This window comes from Schistocerca americana, chromosome 11 (genome assembly GCF_021461395.2).
Source record: "Schistocerca americana isolate TAMUIC-IGC-003095 chromosome 11, iqSchAmer2.1, whole genome shotgun sequence".
NCBI lineage: Eukaryota > Metazoa > Arthropoda > Insecta > Orthoptera > Acrididae > Schistocerca > Schistocerca americana.
In genome coordinates, this window is record NC_060129.1 from 82,451,357 (window position 1) to 82,467,714 (window position 16,358).

A 16,358-nucleotide genomic window follows, 5' to 3' on the forward strand; every position below is an offset into this window, starting at 1 on the left:
AGATCTCCCTTCCTTGGAAACAATTTGAAGACGTTTCGGAAATCGAACCAGCTTCCTCCCACACCGAGGGTAGCCACATTAACCGCCCATCTGTGGAGCCGGTACGTCATTAGCTTTTTATTTCTTAATTTCCTTTCTAAATAATACTAAATATATAAAAAACCAACATGTTAACATATGGCACTCCTGACATTATAATGAAGTATAATGTTCTTCAGCACTAATACAAATGTGCAACACTTGATATGTCTTCTTTTTCCATTTGGAACACTGTTTCAAGTTGGCTGCCCGGGGATATACCACGTGTAGCATCCAGCAACAGTCAGCTATCATACTGACATCCCTTCGGCTCTGATACCTTACCTTCCTTTACTCTCTCGGTGGAACCTTTCACACTGCTTCTCACTCACAGAACCTAGATTGTTTTTGGAAAATAGGTAATTGGGAGTTAGTGAAATGCAGCATTGAGGCACCCAGTACCTTCAAACTATCCAGCACGTTTCTCATTATTTTGTTGTAACGGAGAGCTTGCCGAGAAACTTGCTGATACCTTCTTTAAAGGATATCTGAGTTGACCTTTCAGTGTTGTCGGTCTTATCTTCAAATGTTTTATCTTTCTTTAGTTTCCAAATGTCAGAGCTGTCAAAACTACTCCATTCAGCTCAGCTTCTGGCAAAACTTTGAGATATGGAAAAGTGCCAATCACGCGAGCCTTTATTAAGATTTAAATCAAACTTCAGTAAAAGACTCATGAAGGTGAGCACATAGACAATATAATACAGGTCTCACCTCACACACTCATATTGGACAGTGCTGTTGTCTATTCGAAGAATGTAAACTTTTCGAAGAATGTTACATTGTCACGACTGTTAGAGGGCTATGAGCCCAGATACATTTTCAATGCTTATGAAACTGGCATCTGTTATAATTTACTTCCTGCAAAATCATATTCAGTTAAGGTAGAAAATTGCCACGGAGGGAAAAAAGAGAACTATGCTGTTGTGTGTAAATAGCAATGGAAGTTGCCTCCTCTAATGATTCTCAGATGTTTCCAAAATGTAGAAATGCTGCTTTGTGCATATGAGTACAACCGCAGACCCTGGAGATACCAGAAATCCTTAAGACTTTTTCAGGCGTTAGATACCAAGATGAGCGCAGCAGAAAGGAATTGGACTTATTATTAACATATGCCCTGTACCTCCTAAGGAAACAATTAGTGAGGAATGTAAATGTTGTGTTCCTTCCTCCAAACTCTGCCTGGGCATAATACACTCTGTTCAAGATAAGCACAAAGTAGCAGTTTTGCAGAAGTCAGTTTCATTCTTTGAGAGGAAGGATGTAATAACAGTCAGCCTCATACAGCCTGTACAACTGTTTGTTGCTGTCTGGAATTCTATATCACAACAGACAATGTAAAATTGTTTCACAAAGGGTGACTGAGGTACATCAGTTGCTGCTGAGGCTGACATTGTTCCAGGAGGAGGATGGGGTAGAAAACTGATTTTTCTGAAAATGTCAGATTCCAGACACTGTTGTGATTAAGGTGTTCTGACTGCCATACCTGAGACTGATGAGAATAAAATGCTTACATTTATGCCTATTAGGTGCTGGCAGTAACAATGACGAAGAAGAAGAAGAAAAATAGGAGGGCATTGGGTCAGGTTTTGCTGCTGTTGTGCGAGGAATTGATACTGTCAGAAATTTCTTTTTGTCTTTTAATGTACATGACTGAATTCTAAATTATATCAACCAGTTGGAGCAACTGCAGTATGCTGGAAGGACAAACTGAATTAGACTTCTTGATTTTTTCTTTTTTTTTTTTTTTTAAAGAAATTAAGGTTGCGTTCTGTGAAAATTGTCTATGTAGTGCTTTCAAATTTGAAGCACAGGATATTGGCAATTTTGTAATTAAATAACGCTTATTTCATCTTTTGGGATTATATAAAGTATGTATGGTAATGTAGGTTAAGATCCCAGGTATCACACACACTGCAGCCATTCACCCAGATGGGCCCTCATTTGCGAGTAATTGACGAAAAACTTCATAATTTTACTCGATGCTCAAGTAGTATACAGGGTGAGTCATTAACAGTTCCCACCTAGAATAACTCCAAAAGTATCATAGTAGCTGAAAAGTTTGTGGGATAAAAGTTGCATGGGACAACGGGGGCCATAATATGACGTTGGTTTTTTGTTGCTACGTGGGGTCGCGTCAGTTATGAAGGTCAACTGTGTGTGTGTGTGTGTGTGTGTGTGTGTGTGTGTGTGTGTGTGTGTGTGTGTGTGTGTGTTTGTTTGTTTAATGGGATGCTATAGTTCAGTACTTATTTTCTGACAGCAGCTGTCGAGACAAATCCAATGATGTGTAACAGTAAGGTCTCCGAACGTCAGCGAAGGTCACAAAGGTGGCATGAACATCCCATTTACAGGTGTTCGAAGGGATGACCATTGGTGTCAATGCAGAACTGCAACCTTCTTATTATGGATTGAGTGGCATTCCTTATCACTTTGGCACTTATTGAAGCACATGCTCTTACAATTCTCTCTCATATATAGTGAAAATAGTAAATAATTACCAAACATAGCGTATCCGTCTAACGTGCCATTGATATATAAATAACATTAGACGGTTTCTCAATACAATACTAATAGGAATGGTAAGACTAGTATTGTCGAATCAAGCAAATGTGAATGATTTATTCCTTCAAAGAACAAGTCGTTATGCTTCTCATTTACTGAGAATGCCAACGAAATTCAGTGAGAGCTAGACACTTATATGCTGAAAGATATCTTCAACATACTCACCCTACACCTCATACATTTAAATATGTGTAAGATAAATTGAGAACAACTGGATCTTTAACGCATCGGAAACATATCGGGCAAAGGAAAGTTAGTAACAAGGAAGTGGAAAGTGATACTCTTGGTACTGTGGTTTGAGATCCTTGTCACTTCGTGTCAAAGACATTGTTTATAAAGACATTCCAATTAAACTTGAAGATACGCGAGAGAGGATTGTCAGAGCATGTGCTTTGATAAGTGCCGAAGTGATAAGGAATACCACTCAATCCATGATAATAAGATTGCAGCGCTGCATTGATACCAATGGTCATCACTTCGAACACCTTCTGTAAATGGACGTTCATTAACCGCTATCAGAAAATAAGTGCCAAACTATAGCATCCCATTAAAAAAAAGAAAGGGGGTTGACCTTCATATCTCTGAAGTGACCCCACCTAGCAACAAAAAACCAATGTCCCATTATGGCCCCTGTTGTCCCATGCAACTTTTCAACTCCTATCATAATACCAGAGTTATTCTTGGTGGCAATAGTTAGTGACTCACTCTGTATAACAGACTAGTTGTAATGGATAGGATAAGCTCTTCACGTGCAGAAGGTTGTAGAGTCAAATCTCAGCAGATGCTTTCCATTTTATATTTTTAAATCTTTCCATTTTCTATTTTTAAATATTTATTGAAATGACTTTGATCATTATTTTTCTTCAATTAATTGGTTTTAAACGTAATTTTTTTAATTCATATGTCACATCTTTTTAGTCATTATATGAATGTTTACATTTGTCTCATTTTTCTCTTTATATGATTCTTTTTCCACTTGGAATTTTTGTGAATGTGAATCTGATTGTTTATCTATTATAATATTTAAATATTTGAAAATTTTGATCCATCAGTTAAAAATCAAAAGATGATATAATCTGTTTATATTCACTGTGCAATGGCGTCAAAAAAAGTATTTCTCATTACAAGATGCCAGATGTGCTTTCTTTTGGTAATTGTCATACAGACATTTAAAACATAGCCTAAATTCCCCTTGCACTATAGATGAAACAAAACAGGTGACGATTTAAGTGAAAGAAGGAATTACAAGTAAAGTTAAATGAGGAATAGAAATAATGGATGCAACAGTGTCAACGAAAAAATAGGAAGTCAAAACAGAAGAAATTAGATTGAAACTAATACATAAATTAATTGAAATCACATAAAGAAAGACTTCAAGCACAAAAAAATAATAGGAAAAAAATGAGAGCATATGAAGATGTTGTGATAACTAAAATGTGACAAAAGGAATAGAAATTTAAAAAAAATTACATTTAAACCAATTAATTGAATAAAAATAATGATTAAGGTCATTTTGATAAAAAGTGAAAAATAAGAAAAGATAATTAAAGTACCAGATCAGATTCAAACCTGTGACCTCACGCATGTGAAGCCACACCCTATCTGTCACACGTGCAACCCTCCGATGTCACATTCCATTTTTAATGCTGTTGAGCACCACGTGAAATTCTGAAGTTTTTTCCATCAGTTACTCTCAAATGAGGGCTCACCGGGATGAATGGCTGCAGGGTGTAATACGTAGGACTAACCGACATTACTGTATGGCCGGTTTCAGAAACTCGATCCCACCACTGGAGACCTCTCCTTGTCAGTTCTGGTTTCAAGAACATTTTTAGCATATGAATGTATCGAGGCACAGTAACAGGGACTGCGGCCCCATACTGTCGGAAAAAATACAGTCCAAGTCTGACGGATACTGATGAGTAAAGTGTGAATGCTCAGGAGCACAATAAAGCAGGTTTTGTTTACAGGTGGTCCCATTTGCTTGAAAATGAGCTTCATCACTCATCGGCAAAATCACTTGCATTCTACAAGCAAAGTCGTTGCATACAGCGAAATCAGTTGGCTTGAGTTGTTGCACAACAAGAAGTTTGTACTGATGGAATATTAATGTGAGCAAAATTTTTCTAACAAATTGATGACCGATTGCTAGTTAACTTGCATGACGGCTAGCTGACTGTCACGGGCATCTGGCTCTCGCATCCATTAGCCCTGTAACATTTTCTGGTACCATTGCATTGCTTCTTGGGCCTGAACACTTCGTATGCGTTATGTTCCCAGTTGATCTGAAGTTTTGCACCCATCTGAAGATTGTGTTAAGACTCAGGACAATCTCGTGTCATCTGAGATTGACTCGTACACAAAACATTTGCTGCGTAGCTGCAACAGACCCACCACTTCTGAAGAAGCTGTCATAGACGAACAAACGATGTTGCAAGTCACGCTGCTCCATTGTAACTGAAACGGTATGTCATGTGGAGGGGAACTACCCCCATCGTGACCTAAAACCGACCCCCTGCTATGTGTCATCCTGTAGTTGTGGTTCACTTACAGCTTTATCTTAATAGTTATGTGAAATATCGCCTGTTCCTGCAATGAAACTTGTACTTGAGTTTTGACTCCAGGCTTTGCTCAAAATTTATTGGTCTGTATGACTCACCTGATGTCGAACTCAAAAAGCAATTATCCTTACATTCACAATCACTCGGAAATGTTACACACTTACAGTTTTATTGTATTGCAGCTGTTAAAGTTCACTCACGTAATGGTGTGACACGACTCAACCCCCCACCCCCACCCCTCTAGAGCTGAGCTCGGAGGAAGTCTTGCCTGCTGTGCCGGAGCGTGTGCGTGTGATTAGTGTGTCATACTGTAACAATACGAGTCAACATAAATGTAACAGAACTTCAATAGCGTATTTGACTCTATTGGTTACGGTAGAGAGATCGATCTTTCGGTCCTGTCTGTATATTTATATATAATATATCTAAAAACAAAGATGATGTGACTTAACCATACGAAAGTGCTGGCAGGTCGATAGATACACCAACATACACACAGAATTCTAGCTTTCGCAACAAACGGTTGCTTCGTCAGGAAAGAGGGAAGGAGAGGGAAAGACGAAAGGATGTGGGTTTTAAGGGAGAGGGTAAGGAGTCATTCCAATCCCGGGAGCGGAAAGGGTTACCTTAGGGGGAAAAAAGGACAGATATACACTCGCACACACACACATATCCATCCGCACATACACAGACACAAGCAGACATTTGTAAAGGCAAAGAGTTTGGGCAGAGATGTCAGTCAAGGCGGAAGTACAGAGGCAAAGATGTTGTTGAAAGATAGGTGAGGTATGAGCGGCGGCAAATTGAAATTAGCAGAGATTAAGGCCTGGCGGATAACGAGAAGAGAGGATATACTGAAGGGCAAGTTCCCATCTCTGGAGTTCTGACAGGTTGGTGTTAGTGGGAAGTATCCAGATAACCCGGACGGTGTAACACTGTGCCAAGATGTGCTGGCCGTGCACCAAGGCATGTTTAGCCACAGGGTGATCCTCATTACCTACAAACACTGTCTGCCTGTGTCCATTCATGCGAATGGACAGTTTGTTGCTGGTCATTCCCCACATAGAAAACTTCACAGTGTAGGAAGGTCAGTTGGTAAATCACGTGGGTGCTTTCACACGTGGCTCTGCCTTTGATCATGTACACCTTCCGGGTTACAGGACTGGAGTAGGTGGTGGGAGGGTGCATGGGACAGGTTTTACACCGGGGGCGGTTACGAGGGTAGGAGCCAGAGGGTAGGGAAAGTGGTTTGGGGATTTCATAGGGATGAACTAAGAGGTTACGAAGGTTAGGTGGACGGCGGAAAGACACTATTGGTGGAGTGGGGAGGATTTCGTGATGGATGGATCTCATTTCAGGGCAGGATTTGAGGAAGTCGGATCCCTGCTGGAGAGCCACATTCAGAGTCTGATCCAGTCCCGGAAAGTATCCTGTCACAAGTGGGGCACATTTGTTGGTTCTTCTGTGGGAGGTTCTGTGTTCGAGGAGATGAGGAAGTGGCTCTGGTTACTTGCTTCTGTACCAGGTCGGGAGGGTAGTTGCGGGATGTGAAAGCTGTTTTCAGGTTGTTGGTGTAATGGTTCAGGGATTCCGGACTGGAGCAGATTCGTTTGCCACGAAGACCTAGGCTGTAGGGAAGGGACCGTTTGATGTGGAATGGGTGGCAGCTGTTATAATGGAGGTACTGTTGCTTGTTGGTGGGTTTGATGTGGACGGATGTGTATTTATTATTTATATATAATATTGAATATAATAGAGGGAAACATTCCACATGGGAAAAATATATCTAAAAACAAAGAAGTGTAACAGAGCTAAAGACTCAGCGAAGTAAGGAACCAGAAAAAGAAATGTCGGGTACGGCCTTTCTGCCATACATTCCCAGAGTGATGGACAGAATCGGCCGTATATTGCGCAAACACGGCGTAAAGACGATTTTCAAACCGACAAGGAAGATCAAAGAGTGTCTTAGATCGGCGAAGGAGAAAAGAGACCCACTTGCAATGTTGGGAATATACCGTATACCTTGCACATGCGGAAAAGTTTATGTCGGAATGACTGGACGATCCATTAACACCAGGATCAAAGAGCATAAGCGACATTGCAGGTTGGGGCAGGTGGAGAAATCGGCCGTGGCAGAGCACGCACTGAATGAGACCGACCACGTAATAAAATTCGCCGACACGGAAGTTCTGTCTGTAGAGAAGCACTATCACACGCGCTTGTTCAGAGAAGCTGTAGAAATCCAAAAACACGCGAACAGTTTCAACAAGAAAGAGGAAAGCCTTAAGGTAAACGGATCCTGGCTTCCCGTACTGCAGCGAACGACCATCGCGGGTAGCAAGAGGAGAAACGCACCGGAAATGACTGCAGATAAGCCCTCGGACGTTGGCGCGCCAGATACATATAGCCTGTGGCCGCGAGCTCGCCTCCAGTTCACCACCGGCAATGGAGGGTGAAGCTTTGACAATGCCAGCCACTCGTGCTGGCGAAACGTCGGAAAAATCATTAGATGAACGTCGGCCAAAGAACCCGAGACAGAAGCCGATAGGCAGTTTGTCAACAAGTGGCCACGAAAGCCTTAACAATGTTGTATAACCAGAGACTCATGGCACCCCTGCTATACGTAAAACCATTTTGACACTCTAAATTAGTAATTCATTTATTTTATTTTTATGATTTTGGGTTTATAGCCATTCTCAGTTGCAAATTGACAAGCCTAAATGACATAAGCAACCATTGAGCATGACAGTTATTATAGGTCAGTATAATAACTGATCAGTTAGCTGTGAATATTGTTCTGTTTGTAAACATACATATATGGATGGATTTATGTATCTCTCTCTCTCTCTCTCTCTCTCTCACACACACACACACCTCTCTCTCTCTCTCTCTCTCTCTCTCTCTCTCTCTCTCTCTCACACACACACACACACACACACACACACACACACACACACACACAAGCATGTGTTTGTGTGTGCATGCATGTCTAATCAGAGATTCTGTAACAATTAGAAGTGCAATCTGTGAATGGTGACTGATTATTAAAATAAATTTATAACAGTTTTCAAAAAATGTACAGAAATGAATGATAAGTGATGCAACTCACTGTTAGCCCATAAATACAAGTTGTCGTGACCAAACGAATACAGAAATAGTTTGCTTTTTAGTCACAGAGATATAACATTGAAGTCTCTCTGTGCCCAGTTACTGTTTGACACTGCACATTTTCTCACGGTGAAGACGGAATAAACGAGAATGCAACTGTCTTGTTCGCATTGAACGAAATTTGTGAGTTTTTCGGCTGAAGCGTGGATTGTAACGTGAAACTTATTGGAGATGTCACTCCTCCTCTATTGGAACACTTTTGTAGTGGTGTACACTACATCAGTTGATTTTTGTCTTGCACCTTCCACAGTCTCACAAAAAGCAGCCTTTTTAAAGGCCACCTGATTCTGACAATCGGCCATTCCGCCTCACGAGTGCTACTTCGCACCAGTGAGATCGAGTACTCGACTTCCGCACTAACGCCGAATCACGACCAACCCTACGCTTCAGTAAGGGAAAAAAAGTCGACGGGTACAAAGCGACTGCAGCGCGACAGTTCAGACTTGTTATACTTGTGGAATTACAGTGGGAACGAAGGAAGCCCCACACGGAAGTAACACAGTACCTCAAATTGTAAAGTATTAGGCCTGTACTCACTCACCCTTCTGATCTGTCGGTGACCGGGCACATGCTATGAACTGCCTCATCTCGTGCTCCCTAATCCTTTTAAATTGTCGATGCCACACCCAGACTGGCAGTTGCCCTTACTCGCTTTCCAGGCCAGCCCTTCTCTACGCTGTGATTTCAGAATGTACTAAAGTTTGAACGGATTTATTAAACTTTTGAAAAAATGCTGCGAACTCGTGCACCAGAGGAATATATTGTTATTGCTTGTCTGGAAACACTGTACGTGTTTGCATCTTTGATGTACTGCTTGTCTTAGAGAGCAGTGACCCTATCTCCACAGTTGTGCAATTCCAACCTGCAATTATATGGAAGATTTTGCTTGCTCGGCACCCTGTTCTCTGTTGTGACATTATTATCTGACGGCTATTCTCCGCTTTGTATACGGTTACATCTGTAAGGAAGCGGGAACCCCACTACAAACTGCTGGAAGTCCTCATCGTCTGAGCAATGCGTCCTTCGAGACTGCCGGTAATGAGGAATGTGGCCGTGCAAAGAATTATCGACTTTGGCTCTTTCGGGAACTTATTTTCGGGAGAACGTATGTGGTCTTGGACTGAATGACACCACCTGTATGTTACGTTTTGCTCATTATAAACAAAAATGAACGTATAAAGTGATTATATCTGAGTACACTTAATGCTCTAAATTGCCACAAGAGCTTCCTGTATAGATGCAAAAGTGTATGCTGCAAGGAAGATTTTCCTCTCAGATTTGGAAATGTGAGATTTTTCATCCAGATAATTCACTTCTTTTGGAAGCCTATTCAAAATGGTTGGTATAGAACACTGCACATTTTTCTGTACCATTCCACAGTTTCCTCTACTACTGAAGCTTTATTCACGCTGAATTTGAATACAGTTATGCGCATCCAGTATCTCGGACTTATCACACTAAATATACCAAACTAGAATTGACGGAACTTCACAAATCGAAATATGTTTCCTTTTTGGCAGTGAAGTTATAAACAAATATAGTGCATTGCATTACTGTCTTCGTTTACTCGAGCTTATTTTTCAATTTTTGTAGTTCATTTTCATGCTTTAATGCTCAAAATAGAGGCTGAGGCAACCATGTTGCAAAAGCACTAATTGAATGTGTTTCATCATCAGAAAGATTTGTATTCAATAATCTCCTTACCTCAAAGTATATTTACAGTTGTTCATCCACACGAAGTCACCACAGTAGTGTCAGTGAATGAGAGGTAAACAAGATAAAAACCGTAAGTCAATAAGAATTTCATGGTCACTTCCTTTGTTAGTATGCCATCTCCTTGCAATGTAGCCCATCAGCATCAGTACATCAGCGAAAAATAGAACCGTGTACACTGAGAGGGAAATTGGTAACATACGAGGTGTGTTCAAAAACTAATTGAACTTTTGAAATAGCACACCAACCAGCAGAGAGAGCATGCTGAAGCTACTGAGCACACCTAGCAGCAGGTTTAAACAACAAACAGCCATTTGCCTCGCATCGCTCGGACAATTAGCGAGCGAACGACAGCCGCTAAAGCAAGCACGTGTACAGCCTGCTCATCGGATTAGTGCAATGAAGGAGCCTGGAGAACAATTTGTGTGAGTGAGTGAGTGTGAAATTCTGCTACAAATTTGGCAAAGCTTTCAGAGACATTTCAAATGCTTAGCCAAGCATACGGGGAGGACTGTATGAGTTGCTCGCAGTGCTACAAGTGGTTTAAACATTTTCAACAGGGCATAATGTTGGTCTGTGACGCTTCCGGGTCTGGACGTCCTTCCAAATCGACAGATGATGGTGACGCGGATAGCGTTCGTGCCGTGATTCGTGGAAATTAACTGTTTGGGATGTTGCTCAGGAGGTGGGCATCAGCGTAGGATCGTGTTATCAAATTTTGAGTGAAATGCTTGAGATGCGTCATGTCAGTGCGAATTCGTGGCACGTTTGTTGACCGAAGATCAGAAACAGACCTGTGTTGAAATGTGCGGGGAACTGCTTGCCACTGTTAATGACAATGAAAACTTCTTAAGAACATCATAAAAAAGTTCATGAGAAGTGAGGGTCACTTTGTCCAAAGAAAAGCACGCATGAGTAGGTCAAAGATCAAGGTGATGTTGGTTTTTTTTGTGACCGCAAAGGCATTATCTATCACAGATTTGAACAACATGGTCAGACGGTAAACGGGGAAGTCTAACAGGGAATACTAGTGCGCACGATGGATGCTGTGCGCAGGAAGAGGCCTGAATTGTGGGAAAACCAGAGTCGGATGTCTCATTGTGACAATGTGCCGGCTTACGCGTCACTCCTTGTCTGCAGTTACCTAGCAAAACAGCACATTCCCATTGTGTCCCATCCACCATATTCTCAGGACCTAGCCCCAGCACATATTTCCCTGTTTCTCAAACTGAAAAACACATTCAGAGGACGTCGTTTGCAAACCGTAGAAGAAACACAGGACAATTGACGAGAAACCTGTGAAACCTGTGTGCCATCCCACGAAAAGCATTCCAGGAGGTGTTTGAAAATGACAAGAAACAATGGGAACTGTATTACCAGTGGAGAGGACTATTTTGAAGGGAACAATGCTTGAAATGTTGTACAATAAGCAATAAGACTGATACAGCAAAAGTTCTTTTTTAAAATGCTGAACTAATGGGCTACATTTTAAGGTGACATAGTCACAGGGGAAATGATCACACAATTTTTATTGTCTTTTATGTATTTTTACCCTTTATCTTCTTTTGAAATTTATCATTGCTTTAATCCATATTCATTAAAATATCCTGTTTTAGGTGAAGCTCGGTTTCTTCAGAAGGCTATTTTTAAAAAAATTGTAAAAATATAAGTCGAGCAGTGTCTCTTATCTTACAACTCGCATCCTCCAGGACTGGATTTGTGAGCACGAGGGCTAATTGTCGCGCCTCAGCTGGTCGCCACAATCGTCAGATGTCAATATTTCTGAGTCTCTGTGCTCTGCTTCAGAGAGACGGATACTCGGTCGCTATCCTTCTCCGTCATCGTTTTCTGAACCTGCCACTATTTTGCAGGAAGAGTGGTATAAGATTGCTTCAAAAATCGTGCTAGAGCTGTATTTATCCGTTGCGAGATGACTGGGAGCTGTTTTGAATGTCTACAGGTTTCCTACACCGTATTTGGCATGCTAGTGTCTTGTGTTTTTGGTGTTTCCATATACCCCCTGTGTGTTTCTTATTTATGTACGTGTGTTGTTCATTACTGTTTGTTATTTTGTTACTTGCTACGACCCATCAAGTGATCTCCAAGTCCTGATGTCATGACGAATGGTGTCCCTTCGTGAACTCCCAGACGTTGTTTTGTTCCTCAGTTATTCCAGTGTCCTCCCAGTGGTTTCTTTGATGTCTCCTATTCATGTCCTCCTGTCTTTTCCTCTCTGTGACCTTCCATCCTTCTGAGCAGTACAGTTTATTGTAGTGAGTCTTAGGCTCCTTCTCCAAACATATATTCCAAAAGAATCACTTTTCTTGCTGTCCACTTTTTTATTGTCGACTACTCGTATCTGTACAGAGCTGTGGGAAAGATCAAGGTTTTATGTATTTTTATTTCCTCAGTGTCGACAGTTTCACTGCCTGTAGTTACTTGCCTAATTTAATTTTAGTGGATTTTTCAAATTGTTCCATCCTTGCTTCAACAGTGTAGGAGCCGCTTTTTGTTCTCGTGAATCCTAAATGTCTTTATTCCTGTTCTCACAAAGTCAGTAATATAATTTTTGAATCTTCTGTAATGCAGCACCTCTTTGTCACAGGAACCCGAGTGTATTATCGTGCAGGAATAAGATCTGTCACGACGCCTTGCAAACTGGAGCGCTACGACCCAGACAGGTAGGAACAAACTTACGTTTCCAAAAAGTTTTTTTCTTTCCTCTTCATAACCATTTATATCTAATTTTAAGACGAGGTTTTGTAGTACTGACAAAACCTGACACTGGTTACGATGATACACACTAGCTCGTGCTAAAGTGTGTACTGCTGCTACTAGTAGGTGCGAGTGTCACATGCGTGCAGATATTGGCTGCTCGACTTCAGAATGTGAAATGTAGCAATATTTACACACACATTTATTTTACTCCTGTATAACTTCTAGGATTATTTTCAGTGACATCAAAATCCATAGTTTCTGACTTCGTATAAACCCAGACACGGAAAAAAAGAAGCTCAATCAGTTATATTTTCCTCTCTAGTATGTTTATTTTACTACTAGCTGTAAGATCTTAGTAATATTTAAATAAAGTAAAGTAAAACTGACTTGTATACTTTGCATAGCCTAACATACAATTCAGGGTAACAGTGTGGTCAAAGCCAGGAGCACATTGTATTTTTGCTGAAGCACAGTAATTGGGAGTGAAACACTCAGCACTTTCCAACTTCGACAAAGACATCATCAAGTTGCTATGTATCGGAATCTCTAGCTGCAATGACAGTTCCGAATAGTACCTGCACTTGTCGTACAGTGTACAGGGTATATCAAAAAGAATCATCCTATTTGGCACTACTGTATTTCTGGAAAATAATAAACATACACATAGAATTTTGTTTTTTGACGACCTCAAAAAGTTTTTTGTTTATATCTTTTCTAGGTGTTCAATACTCTCCCCTTGAGATGCACGGCATGTCAGTGCAGTATTCAAATTGCTCCCACACATGCAGCGACCATGTCGAGTAACTGCTTCCACAGCTGCTGTTATGCAATGTCTCATTTCACTCACTGTTGTTTGTTATGGAGGCACATAAAGAAAGTCTTATATAAATCCTCATTAGAAATAATCGCGTGCCATCAGGATTGGTTACGTTGGAGTCCAGTAATGTAAGGCCAAATGGTTTGGTCCAATGCAGCCGATCCGTCGTTCACTAATCCTTTGACTTAAAAATTCCCACACTTCCAGATGCCAGTGTGGAGATGGCCCATCCTGTTGGTAAATGAAGTCATTCGAATCAGTCTCCGACTGCGGGAAAAGGAAGTTCTTAAGCATATTGAGATATGTGCTTCCTGTAACACTGTTCTCGGAAACCCCCCCCCAGGGGGTCCACAACTCTTTTGTGGATACGTGCATAGCGAGCACGGGATCCCGAGCTAATGTGGCCTACCTTCCTTTCCGGGCTGCATACCTTCCCTTTCCGCATCCTTCCCCATCCCACATCTTCGCCCCTCCTCCCCTCACCTCTGGCTCTTTGCTTCCCTTTCTCCCCATCTGGGAGTATGGTTTGTGCCTACGTCCGGAGACGGACGCTCGAAACTGTTCCAACTTCCTTGCTTTCTACACTTGCAAGTCTTCGTCCTTCCTCTGTCTTTTTCTTTTCCTTTCCTCTTCTCTTTGCCCTTTTCTCCGCTGCGGCGTTTGAGACCCCTCTTATTTCCTTTCCCTTTCTCTTTTTTCCTCCCTGTGCGTGTCTGAAGGCCGACCCACGCACTTCCATGCGTAGCCGGTGACGGGGTAACGCGTAATTCCCCGCCCCGGGTAGACAGGCAGGACACGTACCTACCCTCTGGTAATGGCCAGGCCCAGGGAGGGGTGATTACCCGAGCTGATACCTTCCGAAAGTGCCGATTGGTCCCTCCGTCCGTTTGTCGGGAGGTGTGACCTGAGGTGTGAACAATCACCTAAGGCGGGAGTGCCCTCAGTGAGGGCCCCCACAAGGGAGGAGCGCGCCATCGGAGACGCCGGTAATCATGGGGGATTCTTCTGCAATGGTTTCCTCACCTTCCACTATGTCTGCTCACAAACGTAAGTTCACTGAGTCTCAGCCACAGACAGTTCTTCCATCGTTGCCACAGTTCCTTGTTGTTTCTCGGTCTGACGAAGGTCACGACTTCTCCACGGTCAACCCTTTCATTATTCAGAAAGGTGTCGACGCAATTGCAGGTCCTGTAAAGTCTTGTTCCTGATTACGGAATGGCACCCTGTTGTTAGAAACTAACAGTGCCCTGCAGGCACAAAAATTGCTGCGTACTTCTCTGCTCCACACCTTCCCTGTCCGGGTGGAACCGCACCGTACCTTAAATTCCTCGCGTGGAGTCGTTCATACACGATCCCTCGATGGATTGTCTGACGAAGAAATTCAGCACTACCTGTCTGACCAGGGCGTAACGGCTGGTCATAGAGTTATGAAAAGGGTTGACACGAACATCATTCCAACCCGCACTGTCTTCTTGACGTTTGACAAAGTTCAACTCCCATCGAAAATCAAAGCGGGCTATGAGATAATTTCCATTCGCCCTTACGTCCCAAACCCTACGCGTTGGTATCGATGTCAGCGGTTCAATCACACCAGCCAGTCCTGTTCCAATCCGGCCAAATGTGCTATGTGTGGCAAGGATGCCCATGAGGGTGCTTGTCCACCTCCATCCCCTCGCTCCATCAACTGTATGGGTGACCACGCTGCTTCCTCTCGAGATTGCCCCGTTTTTAAGGACGAAAAGCTCATCCAGGAAATCAGAGTGAAGGAAAAGGTGTCGACCTTTGCTGCTCGAAAATTATTCGCCAGTCGACAGCCCACCGTGCCTCAGACAGGAAAATACAGCACTGTCCTGGCTTCTCCTCGGCCAACAAAGGAGGCAGCCACGCAGACTTGCGACCTCACCTTCAGTGCCACGGTTGTCAGATCGGCCAGCGCAAAGATCGCCCGTTCAACCTCACCACTTTCCCCTGCCCTCTCTATGGTTCACCTTTCGTCGGGTTCTGCCAAATCTCGAGCCCAAAAGTCAGACACCAAGTCTTCGAAAAAAGAGCATACTCGTGAAGAGTTTTTACGTACAGAAACATCACAACCATCGGTTCCTCCTTCATCTAAACATCATACTTCCAAGAAGGCTACAAAGAAACCCAGTTCCTCTCCTTCTCCGCCAAGGCGTGTCCCATCTACAGCACCACCTGGCGGAAATCGCCCTCGGCCGTCTTCTGTGTCGCTGAGGTGCACTGCTGGTGGCCGGTCAACTGGCCGATCGCTGGTGGCAGGAGCTGCTCCTGACCAACCTATGGATCAGGATCTTCTGCCTTCGGCTGAATGCCACTCCATGCTGTCGGTCGCAAGCTCTGAGCAGTCGTTGAGTTGACAGCACTCTTGGTCACATTCCGTCAATTTCTGTTCACCCTATGTCCATTATCCACTGGAATATCCGCAGCATTCGAGCCAATCGGGATGAATTGTCGATCCTCTTACGATCCTACTCGCCGGTCATCCTCTGTCTTCAGGAAACAAAGCTGCGTCCCCATGATCGCTTTGTTCTCCCTCATTTTCAGTCCGTCCGATATGACCTCCCCTCTGTTGAAGGCACTCCCGCCCATGGAGGACTCATGATTCTTCTCCATGATACTCTCCATTATCACCCAATCCCCTTAAACAGTTCCTTCCAAGCTGTCGCCGTCTGCCTTTCCCTCTCTGGATACACGTTCTCTCTTTGTACTGTATACATTCAATC

At 42.7% G+C, this 16,358-nt stretch overlaps 1 long non-coding RNA gene across 1 annotated transcript in view; it reads left to right on the forward strand.

Annotated features, from left to right (window-relative positions):
- The window catches only part of LOC124553606, a 28,424-nt gene continuing 12,066 nt past the window's right edge, over positions 1–16,358 (forward strand). Inside the window, exons 1-2 of the long non-coding RNA XR_006968076.1 lie at positions 1–101; positions 12,688–12,763. This is a non-coding gene — a long non-coding RNA (uncharacterized LOC124553606). The remainder of the gene's footprint in view (positions 102–12,687; positions 12,764–16,358) is intronic.